Raw genomic sequence first — 12,735 nt, 5'->3', positions numbered from 1 at the left:
CTGATTATTAAGTGTCTTGGAGTTGGTCTATTTGGCGTTATTCAGATGGGAGTATGTTGTGCTTCTTGGACATGGATATCCATGTCCTTCAGTAGGGTTGGGAAATTTTCTACCATTATTTCTTCAGATATTCCTTCTTCCCCTTTTCCCTTCTCTTCTCCTTCTGGGACACCCATGGCATGTATGTTTGCATGTTTCTTGCTGTTGTTTAGTTCCCTGATATTGTTCAATTTTTTCCATTCTTTCCTTTATCTGTTTTTATGTACATTTGCTCTCAGAAATCATTTCTTCAAGTTCACCAATACTTTCTTCTGCCTCCTCAAATCTGCTATTATATGATTCCAGTGGTTTTTTTTTTTTTTCATTTATTGTGACTTTCATTCCCATAAGTTCTGCTATTTTTCTATGTAGGCTTTTACATTCTTCTTTGTGCTCTTCCACTCTCTTCTTATTATCCTTTATCTCTTTAGTTATCTCATGGAATTTATAAAGGAAATTTGTTTGAACATCTATGATTAGTTGTCTCAACTCCTTTATGTCATCTGGAGGCTTATCTCATTCTTTTAACTGGGCCATATCTTCCTGTTTCTTGGTGTGGACTGAATTTTTTGTTGGTGGTGGTGTCTTGGCATCTGTCTTACTAGAGTATTTATTCTGGGTGCAGTTTCTCTTTTTAATTTAGGGCTTTCTTGCCCTTTCTTCCTTGCTGGTTGTGTAGTAGGATCCAAGGATATAGTTGGTACTGGAAGCTGTGGAGGCTCAAGCTGCCCTCAATGCCCCAGGGACCAATGATATGTCTCCCAACTTTCTCCTTTGCCAAGGGTAAGGTTAGAACCACAGCTATATGTAATAACTCAACTCAGACAGGCCTTGAGTGTAGTTGCCCAGAGAGAGTGATGATGCTTCACACCCCTTTCTCTCCTGCCTGTGGTGGGGTTGGAGCTGCAGGTGGCAGCAGTCCATGTCTTGTGGGTCCAAAATGACCACAGTTGTCCTGGAGACTTCCTACTATGCAGCCTGTGCCAGCTGAATGTACATGCAATTACCTGGAGAGGCTGGTGCAAGGCCCACCAGCTTCCTTCCTGCTAGAGGTGGGGTTTAAGCATAGGCTAGGGCTGCAATGTTCTCTACCATCTGTCATTTTCAGTCAGCCCAGCTTCTCCTCATGCTGGGGGCAGAGTCAAAATGGCTGCCACTGGCCTTTTCCAGACTTGGATAGGTTCAAACTTTTGCTGTTCTTGGGGTTATACTTTAGCCAGCCAAATTTACTAATCAATAGCTGAAATTTGTAGCCAACCCTCTTTTCCTCCCCTGTTTTGGGGAAATGGAGTTTCCTATTCCAGCCACAGAATAGCTCCTAGGCCACTTGTGCTGCCAAAGTAGCATGATCACTGGCCTAGTCATTGTGGTCTGTATTTTCCTGCAGAGGCCGGCACAGGTACCCCCAGCTTCCTCCCTGCCAGAGGTGGCCTGGGGCTTAGACAGAGCTGCAGTCTGATCTGGATGGACAGAAGCCAGTCTCTAACAGCACTGTGATTTTCAGTCTACCCCACTTCCCCTCATGCCAGGCATGAAATTAAAAGGGCGGTTATCGGCCTCTTTTTGACTTGGTCAGGTTCAAACTTTAACTGTTCTTGGGATTATACTTTAGCCTGCTGAATTTAATAATCAATAGCTTAAGTTGGTGCCCAACCATCTCTTCCTCCCATTTTTGGGAAGTGGAGCTTCCAATTCCAGCTGCACAATAGCTCCTGAGATGACTTGTGCCACTAGTGGAGGATGGGCACTGGCCTTTGGGGTGTGGAGCGCTCTACTTACAAATCTTCTCTGCAGATGATGTAGTGACCTGCTTCCATTCTTTCAAGGATGTTGCAGGATGCTCTTCTGGTCTCCTGGAACCCCCAGATAGTTGCTTTAGATAGCTCTGGGTGATTACTGTCCTGTGGCATGAGCTCAGTCTAGGAGTATCTTGCTCTGCCACTATCTTGCTGGTTGTCTCTGTGAAATATTTTACTTAATTATTTTTCTCTATGCTTAAAATACAAAACCTCCTTTTTGTACAGTGTTATGAGATTTCTAAAGTATTTTTTTAAAGATTTATTTTTTATTTATCTCTCCCCTTCTTCCCCTGCCACTGTTGTCTGCTCTTTGTGTCCATTCGCTGTGTGTTCTTCTGTGTCCACTTGCATTTTTGTCTGGTGGCACGTGAAATCTGTCTCTTTTTGTTGCGTCATCTTGCTATGTCAGCTCTCCGTGTGTGTGGCGCCACTCTTGGGCTGGCTGTGCTTTTTTCATGTAGGGCAGCTCTCCTTGCCAGGTGCATTCCTTATGCATGGGGCACCCCTATGTGGGGGCACCCCTGCATGGCATGGCACTCTGCGTGCGGCCACATAGGCCAGCTCACCACATGGGCTGGGAGGCCCTAGGTACCAAACCCTGGACCTCCTATATGGTAGGGAGATGCTCTATCAGTTGAGCCACTTCCATTTCCCCTAAAGTATTTTTGATAAAATACCTACTTTGACATTAATTTTGATAAATTAGCTATTTCAGCTCTTTTTTGGATAGAAATAGAACAGATGTTAATATCTTTATTAGGAAAAAATGTATCTAACTGGGTTTAAGGGCCTTTCCCAAGTTATGCAGCTTGTCAGAGATGAGGCAGAGTTTAGAGTTTAGACTTTTGACTCCTAAATCATGTCTCATCATACTACTTCCATATCTATCCTAGCAAGAAAAATGGTTCACTTGATGTTAATTTTCATGTTGTGCAATCCCTGTTCCTATCTCTAGGCTATTCCAGCATTAATTACTGTTAATACTATTAGCATCCTGTATTGCCTAAAACAACTTGTATTATTCAGTAAATCAGGAGAAACTGCTTTGTCCATAATTCTATTCTTAACCTAATGGTAGATTTTCTTTAATGAATGATGTATTTCTTAGTGACAGTTAGAAAACCAAAATGAGTTTGGTTGACTCTCATAAAATAATCAATTGCATTTTTGCTTACTCTTTGTTCTCAGTGATATATATTATTTTAACTGTCCTTTTTATGTAATCCTATTCCTTAAAGAGTAATTTCGTTCAATCATTAGCTTAAGACAATAATCAGAGAATCCTAATTTATCCAACTTATATTAGAAGAACTTGAGTCCAAAATTCCTGAGCAAAAATAACTCATGACCACATACTAAAAAGAACACCCACAAAGTTATCACAGAACTCTCATCCAAAGCTGGTACTCAAAAGAGAACAAGGCCTATGACATCATCGTCATAGATGACTAATATTGGTAAGTGAATTTACCAAAGAACTTCAGAAATAAAATTACTTTTCTTCTAGTGCAGCATGAAAATCAGCATCTATCCTGTATCATATTAATGATAAGAACTAGAACAAAGCTAAGATTATAGGTAAAATGTGTTCCTGTTAGTCATTGCTTTGATCACCCCAAAAGTGGGCTAGTAATAGTCCACTGAAGAGTTCCCTCTGGGTAGCAGAGAAAGGAGCAATAGTTGTGTTTTTGTTTTGTTTTGTTTTTGGGGTTTTTTTTTTTTAGGAGCAATAATTTTAAAAGCCTTTAGGCACTGGGAGGAAGGAGTAGTTGTGGTGGGGGAGTGAGAGGAGAAACATATTCTGGAGCACAGGTGATGGCTGGACCTGAAAGCCTTGAGGGAAGTTGAGAAATATCTATGAAATAACATATATCAAATCATGTTTCAGTAACAGTAAAAAATTTGGCAAATATTTGGCTTGTTTGAAGATAAGTAAATATAGTTTTCATAGTTATCAGTGTAACAGAGATTAATGAATATTAGAAACATTACACATTAATGCAAGGTGTTAATAATTGGGTGGTATATGGGAACTCTGTATCTTATGCATGGTTGTTCTGTGAACCTACAACTTTTCTAATAAAAAAAGAAACATTAATCTTTGCCTCATGAAAATCATGAAACTCCCACACAGTGTACCTGGGAAGTCTATAGTAGGGGGGACAATAATACCAGAATTTTCTAAATATAATCCAAATGCCTTTTTTAAACAGCTATCTGCAAGATTCAGTTCTTTGTGTTCTACAAAAGATTTATCACAGTGGCAAATTGTTTAAGCTATATAACCCTTAAAGGTTGCCATCTTACTATTTGTGATAGGACATAAATTGTTAACAAAAAACATGGTATACAATTTCCTCCTCCTTTCTTTGTGCCATTAACTTCTTCCTCTTGCCCTGCCTGCTGTGAAAAGTAAGTTCAGAAGCCTTTTGGACTGATTCTTTGGAGAAAAGCACTATAGAGAAAAAATGATAGCTCCCAGAGGTCTACTTAGCAAAAGGAAATATAATTTATCTGGGACATCCCTTTTGGAGCTATGTATTGATGGAAGGGATACCAGTGACTTCTGTGAAAGTCAGAGATTAGAGGCACTAGAGATTGGAAGGAGACAGACAATGTTGCTGTGGGTTACTATTATCAAGGGAAATGCGAATACTGATTGAAGGTTCTGTTTGGGTCATCCTTTAAAATAAACTTTGTTACAAAATAGGATGCTAGTGGTTATGTCCTCATAAGCAGTTTAGACATCTTTAAAAATTTACTGTTTTTAAATTTCTAAATCTGTTGTTCTATGAAAATGTCTTTCTGTGAACATTGTTTTCCTAGGTGAAGTTTCCTAGAAGAAAAAGAATATAAAAATATTCTCCTTATAATAGAATTGAGTATTTATAACTTTATGGTTTTGGAGGTGCTAATCAAATCTTCACTTGACAAATATGTGGGCTTTGTCACCAACTGTCAGAGCTGAAAAGTGCAGTTTTCCACAATTGTTCTAGCTTCAATTTCTTTCAGTGCCTGGTCTTTGATTGATGATTTCTTACTCTGTCCTGATTTTGGATTTGGAATCTACTTAAGCTTTTGCATGCTTCTTGGATAATAGTTTCATACCCAGACATTGATTTTTGGGGCATTTTAGATTCTCTGCTCTTCTTAAGCCTCTGTACTGGAAACCTCACATCCTACACACACATACACACACACACACACACACACACACACACACACATACATGGTAGAAGATAACCAAAGAAACTTTCCAATATCCTGCCACAAAACCTAATACAATCCTCCTTCCAAACATACCCTTTTTTCTTCTCTTTTGTTACAATGGAGGTACACCTCTTCCTACACCTGTGATTAGATCCTAGCCCTTCTCCATCTCTCAGAATCACAATCATCAAGAATATATAGGGAAGCAGACGTGGCTCAACTGATAGAGCATCCATCTACCATATAGAGGGCCCAGGGTTCGATCCCCAGGGCCTCCTGACCCATGTGGTAAACTGGCCCATGAGCAGTGCTGCCGCACACAAGGAGTGCCACATCATGCTGGGGCACTTCTGCATAGGGGTGCCCCATGCACAAGGAGAGCTGCCCCTTGTGAAAAAAGCATAGCCTGCCCAGGAGTGGCACCACACACACAGAGTGCTGATGAAGCAAGATGACACAACAAAAAAGAGACACAGTTTCCCAGTGCTGCTAGATAATGCAAATGATGCAGAAGAATGTACAGCAAATGGACATAGAGAAGAGACAATGGGGGGAGGGGAGAGAAATAAATAAAATAAATCTTAAAAAAAAAAGAATATATATTCTTCCTCTCCAATATTTTCATCCTATCCTCTTTATGGGCTCCTTTTCCTTAATATCAAATATTCCTAGGTGTGAGAAATCTAAACATAAATCCCCCAGACTTCTGTGTCTGCAAAATATGGACACTATTCTCTCTACCTTTTGCCCAAACTTCTTAAAAGTATTGAGTAGAATTCTGATAGAATCTAGTTCAACATCTGCAGTCCCACTGCTCTACTGATTTTCAGTTTCATATTTCCAAATGCATATCTGACATGGTCATACAGGTACAACACTAAAAATTCAAACTCAACATACATAGAACTTAAGCCACCATCCCAAAAGCATATTATGAAATTGGAATAACAAGGGATTTTAGCTATCATCTTGATTTCCTTGCACTTCCATTTTATCCAGGGGATTGCAAAGGCAAATCAGAGGTTAAACAGAAGCAGGCTGACATACCAATCATCCTTTGTGGTACCCCTGGCCCTGCCTGGGAGCAAGAACTAACAAAGAGATCAGGCTGTCACCAGCAAGTCTGCTTGATCTTCACCAGATGGCCACAATCTTACACCAGCATTCTGATAGCTAATTAATGAACTGGGTCTCAAGAAAAACCCTGCCAAAACAGTCAACAAGCCCTGTAGTCCACAAGGTTCCCATCATTCTCATACCACACAGAGCTCATATATTAACCATAATTCACGTCCCCTGTTTCACTTCCATTACCCCAGACCTTCCTTTTGTTTCAACCAGCCATATAAGTTGCTCCCCCAGCTCAATCCTTTTGAGCAGAAACCTCTTTTGGTGCTGCTCCTGCATTAATGCAACTCCAGTTCAATAAACTAATGCTCTGTACCGCCTTTTATGTCTGTTTATTTTATTTTCAGTACAACAATATCTTCTTCTCAAAATTATTTCCATCAGTGATGCCATCATTCTACCACAGTGATGCCCTTTCCTTAATCTAGGTTTGACCACATTGTGCCTAAACTACTAAATGTCCCCCAAATTCTACTTAATAAGCCCCATGCTGCTATAATCTATCCTAAGCAACATGACTTGTTTGCACATGATAGTACATTCTGTGTCTCAAAGATCTAAATCTCAGGCTTAGCCTTCAAGGTAAGACCCTCTAATTTTGGGCCACCCTGACTTTCCAAGCTTATTTGCCTCCCAGACTCTACTCAAATATTTAAATACAGACCATATATGTCTGCTTTTATAATTATTCTATTTTCAATTCACAAATATTTAGCACTTATTACTCCATTTTAAAGTCAATTCACCAACACAAAACTGTTCTGGGTCTACTTCAAATAAAAGATCTTGGGATCTTGGGATCTATTACTTTTTGAGGTGAATCTTTTTTTCTTTTTTTGAAGTGGACCCAGAACAGTTTTTTGTTGGTGAAGAGAGACATTTCATAAGCAATAGTAATGAAAATAAGTTAAATTACATATTTGAAGTATGGAAAGAAGAGAGTTAAACTTGTATGGAATTGAAAAATGCAACATTTTAATTATACTGTTTGTATACAGTGATGAATGGCAATACCACAGTCAAATTTTGCAAAAGATGAAACTATTCACGTATACTTATGGAGACATAACCATCTTTCAATACATCTACTTTGAATACCTTAACCATGCAAACTCTTTGAGATGTATATTTGCCTAGTCTTGCTATCTCTGATAAAATAGTTTTATATTAACATTTTTAGAAAAATGGTTCTATGATTAGGCACAAGTAAGTGCTCTAATACATTTAAATAAGTTATGGATTAGAAAATGGAATTTCACATTCCACATTGTCATTTGAAGTCGAGAAGGAAGAGATAGTAGCACTCAATAAATCAATGTATGTGAATAAAAAAGCCATCTACTTTTCAGTATTTATCCACCTTGAAAGTTTCTCACATATAAACACATTACATTCTACTCAAAATTTAAGAGATATCATCATGTTTATGTACACATCAGGGCAATTAAACAGAAATGTGATATTAATTATATACCATAATCCAATATAAACTCTACAAATACATGTATGACTAAAAGTCACCATATTATATTGTCATCAACATATAACTTCAAAGTTGTATGGGATTCACAGATTTAAAATATATAAAATTCATTTCATATAAACTTATATAAAAAGTGTACTTTGTTCACAGCAGATATATAATCAAAATGTATTAAATTGTATGTAAGAGTACATTTCCATTATACTGTTTTAATGTTTTATCATTTTAGCTTGTATGTTCATGATATAAAGTTTAGTTTATTTAGTACTTATAAATTTGAAAAGATTTTACATTATTTAACTCACAATGTAGGAACAGCTTGACACAATCTATATTAACACTTCCAAATGGGATAGTTTTTTTGTTTTGTTTTGTTTTGTTTTTGCTATTTTGTGCTGATCTTAATCCAGGCTCTGACTACCCAGAAGAGGGTACAAACTGATCAGTTTTTACAAATATAAGAAAATACATTTAATGTGAATTCTGGAACCATAAGCTAAAAATGATACTTAGGTGTCACTAATCATCAAAGTGTCAGTTATAATAAGTAAGACTAACAAAGTAGCATTAAACAAAATTTCATGTATCTTTTCTCCCATGATTCTCTATAATTACTAAGGTGACCCACGTTGGCATTTAAATATATATCCACTAGCAGGAAATAACTTTCTCTCTTTCCAAAAAAGCAACGTTTTAAAAAAATGACTTTCACTTGTTCAGAAGAATTGCAGCCACCTTAAATTATTCTCACAAACTGAATATGATGGGACACCCTGGATTGAAATGTTTTGCCAGGCAAATCATCACAGATTTTATGACATCAGATATGCAAAGTGAATAAAAAGGATGAAAGCTCCTATGACTTTCTAAAGATATTCAAAAATACACATTTGTAAAACCCTACTTTGTTTCCATGATTTAGTTAAATCATTTTATATATTTAAAGTGATATGCCATTCTTTTGCTCTAACATGAAATGAAAAAAAAAATACAGACACTACACTAATATCTAGTATCACTAGTGTTTTGCAATCCTTGAGGTTATATGCAATAAGACAGGATAAACAGTTATCTTCTCCTGATAAACAATACTGTTTCAAAAAAATATTCTTCAGAATGAAAAGGTTTTAAGAAGGGGTTCAAATAAAATTTGATAGTATTATTGATATCTATCATGATCAAATTATCATTTTCTGTTGTTTAAATATAACGCCCAAACAAATACTGATTGTATTTCTAGCTGACCCTTTAGTCCCTAGATTTAGTCACCAATAATCAGTGGCACCATGAAATTCAGAGGCAAGTCCTTCCTCCTATACACAATGGAGAAGACTTTAATAAGTCAACACCTAAGAATCTATGATACTGTTACACAAAGAATCTATAAAAATGGCCAATGAAAACCTTTTTGAAAATGCATTTTTTGTCACACTAAATATACTGCCATTATAATAAGAAACCTTTTGTGCTTAAAAGGGTATGATTCTCTCAGTAAAATATTTATGCTTTTAGATATTACCAGACTATATAGCTCTTCCCCAATTTCACTGTTATTGCATAAAATTGTAAATTATTTCTTTTAAATTATTAATGCACTTGAAAAAAGAATTTTCTATGCTTATGGTCTTTTGAAAGGACAACAAAGTAGATGAAACAAAACCAAGATGACAATTTCAGCATTTAAAAACTACACATGATAATTCAAACAAATGTTATGACATTTAAGATAATGAAACCTTTCATTTATTCTACTATCTAGTATGAATTTTATTTCACATATAAGGAGTCAGAACAGATGTCCAAATATTGTAATGCCAAAAGAAAGTTAGGGCATATCTTGATTAATACCCTCAGAGCAGCCTGTAGTGTCTCTTTAAAACTGGCATGCATCACTTCAAAACAACTATTCAAAATCCATTCTAGGAACATGGCTAGACAAAGCATTCCCAAGACAAAAGAAAACAATAAAGCTCAGTATAACCCTTTTAGCAATATGAGTTGCATATTATTGACAGACCATTCATTGCAATCAACAAATGATTAATTGCAAATTTGCTGCTACATTGACCACACACACACACACACACACACACATACACACACAAAGATAAGTTGCAGGCTACTGTTACAGAGGAAAAACTTACGTTAAAAATGATGGCTGACTTTTTGTAGTGAATTAATTCTAATCAATATATTTGTGGACTACACAGTGGAATAATGACTTCCTTCAATAGCAGAGGTACCCATTATTGTAGATATTCAAATTAATATTTAACCTACTGACTTACAGTTTTTCATTTATTGAAGTAGTACTTTCTCCCTTCACCTTTAACAAGTAAACAGTTCATGTTTTATCAAATATGTGCATACGATTTGCTTTTCAATTCCAAATGTAGTTTACAGAAGTAATGTCCATATGGTCATACTTGTAATAACTGCCTGAAGCAATTTGTTCTTATATTCTTGAAGTTAAACCTCAGTGACATATTAAAATTATGAAAGGTGATAAAATAGTAAAATGGATGAGTATTTATTTCTCAGTTACAAATGGCTGATATTTCTTGACAAAAATAGTACCTGTGAGGTTCTTTTACTCATTCCTAAGTCATTCAAGAAAATTAAGAATGGTGCAGTGGTACACTTTTGTTTGAAATGTCCATTTTCTTCAAACTAATTGGCCAAGTCTGTTAGTAAGAAATATTTATTGAGCACCTACTACAAATGAACCATTGCACTAGGTTCTAAGATGACAAAACTAAATGTGCTTAGGAAAATTATAATATGTATAAATCTCTATTTCCTTTCTTTGCCTTTTCTTATTTTCCTTTAAATCTAACTGTAAATATATAAGTGACAAAGAGGCAGGAACATTATTCAGAAGTTCTTGAAAACAGTGGAAGCAATATTTATGCAATAACTCAGAATAATTTTGAGAACACTAAATGACATGGACCTATAGTAGACAAGAATTGGAACTTCTCTGGATCACCTGAAATAATAACTTATTGAATTTATGGAAAGTGGGATATCATTACACATGTAGTAGAGCAAACTGAGGTTCAACAATGTTAGGCAAATTGTGCAATACTGCAAAGCCAATAAGTGATTTAAACTGATATTTGAAGCCAGTTCATCAGGCTGTCCTGCTTCCCACCATTCCAGTAGATGGCCAGATACCTTATTACACAATGCTACTGAATATTATCATTTTTAGTCTTTTGGAATCAAAATTCCTTCACTGGAAATTCAAAGTTGGTTTGGCCCTTCTGAGTGCTTATGAATAATTCCTAGTACTCATTGACTGAACCGTAGATAATTTGAGGGAAGAAACAAAGAAAATAACTAAATTGGCAACATGACTATACAACAAATGCCATTCATAGATGGATAACTGATATCGCAGCACTGCCAGAACTCAAAGTTCAAGCTTTGATGAGTACTTATCTTTATTAACATAAATGTACATTTAATATGTCCTTAATTTACTTGTAGATTTTTATATCCCATTTTTACTAAGTAAGATTCTAATAATTTTTAAAAACATTAGGAAAGAATCATGTTTTGTTTTAGCCAAGGGACTTTGGTCTAATGAAAATGTACGTAATTTATATCTATTCCTCCTTAATTTACCAAAAGTAACTATTAAAGCAAACAAACATTGTCTTAGTGAAGCAAATTTGCCACCTTACACATTCTCCTTAATAGCATTTGTTAAAGATGCTTACCTTGCTTAAATGTCTTTAAATCTTATTAAAATACATTCACAAACTTAAGTGCTCCATTTTTTAAATTGCTCTGCTAAGGATACATTAATAAAGCTAACCTAATTAACACACAGTATTTTACAATCATAGAAATAAAAATTCAAAAGGAAAAAAAAGATAGATAATAAGTCATGGAATTTAAAGAACTTAAATTTTTTTAATTATTCAAGCTCAAGAGATTTAATTTCTTCAGTGAAAAAATATTAATTTGAATAGATTAAATATGGAAAAATTATGTAGCTGGGTTTTTTTTACTTGTTTTAATTTACTCATTGTTCATATGTATGAAAGAGATTGTAAGTGGTAGGGAAGGTCAAGAAGTGAGGAATCAGTGATGTAGTTGGAAGAAAACTGGGTATTGAGTAGGAGTAAGAAAAGATATTAGGTGTAATCTTGAAAATGCTACGGTAAAGACTTTTGCTTTGATTTGCTCCATATTCTTTAACAGAGTGAGATAAAGGGTGTTTCATAGAGATGGGCTTTTTTCTATTTAATACAAAGATTACTCTGTGGTTCTGTTTTGGACAGCCCACATATTATTACTTGAGTGAAAGATGTTTACATAGGATTCCTAAGAGATAAAATATAGGAAATAATGTTCAAACTTACTTTGCTCAAAATTATTTTCTGTCCTTTTTTTCTGGGTTTTGCTCCAGAAATATAATTAAGTTCATTTGGGGTTGGCATCCAGGAGTTGCTATAATTTGTTACCATCTGAGGCAGGGATCACCAGTTTTGGGTGAGAACAAAGGCTTCAATTCGATCAAAAATATATATGATTCCAAATTGTTGTACATTTTGTTCATTTGGAATAATGCTTCAAAAGAAAGATGGGTAATTTTTGGCTACCGATACCTACAAAGACATTATTATTGACTGTCAATCCTACCCACAGTAGGCTCATTTTGGTTTGACTCCCATCTCCTCTGGTTCTAGTCCTTCTGAACACCAAAAGTGAAAATGAAGAATATTTCCCAGATCATCAATAGATTTAACATAATCATAAAATCATAAATTTGGAGGCTGACAGTTCATCTTGTTTGAATATTCTTTTCCCAAGGAAGGACACTGAGGGGAATGCCAGAAATGAAATGATTTGCAAATTTTGGAAAGACTCATGACAGAATGGCTACTGGAACTTGTTTCTCTTGATTCCTAGTACATAAACTTTATACTATCTAACCTAATTTTTATGCCAAGTAGTAAAGAAATTAAATACCTACTGGAAAGTGAATGGCAAGAGAAGTTGCTCAAGCATAAACCAAGGCAATTTGTTAAGGACAAAAATGATCAAATATTTTCCCACATGCTA

General features: G+C 35.5%; 1 protein-coding gene across 11 annotated transcripts in view; it reads right to left on the bottom strand.

The window, feature by feature from the left end:
• Positions 1 to 12,735, bottom strand: part of DGKB (diacylglycerol kinase beta) — a 723,907-nt gene that overhangs the window by 330,510 nt on the left and 380,662 nt on the right. The gene's annotated exons all lie outside the window — the stretch shown is intronic.

This window comes from Dasypus novemcinctus, chromosome 5 (assembly GCF_030445035.2).
Source record: "Dasypus novemcinctus isolate mDasNov1 chromosome 5, mDasNov1.1.hap2, whole genome shotgun sequence".
NCBI lineage: Eukaryota > Metazoa > Chordata > Mammalia > Cingulata > Dasypodidae > Dasypus > Dasypus novemcinctus.
This window is presented reverse-complemented; position numbering and strand designations above follow the sequence as displayed.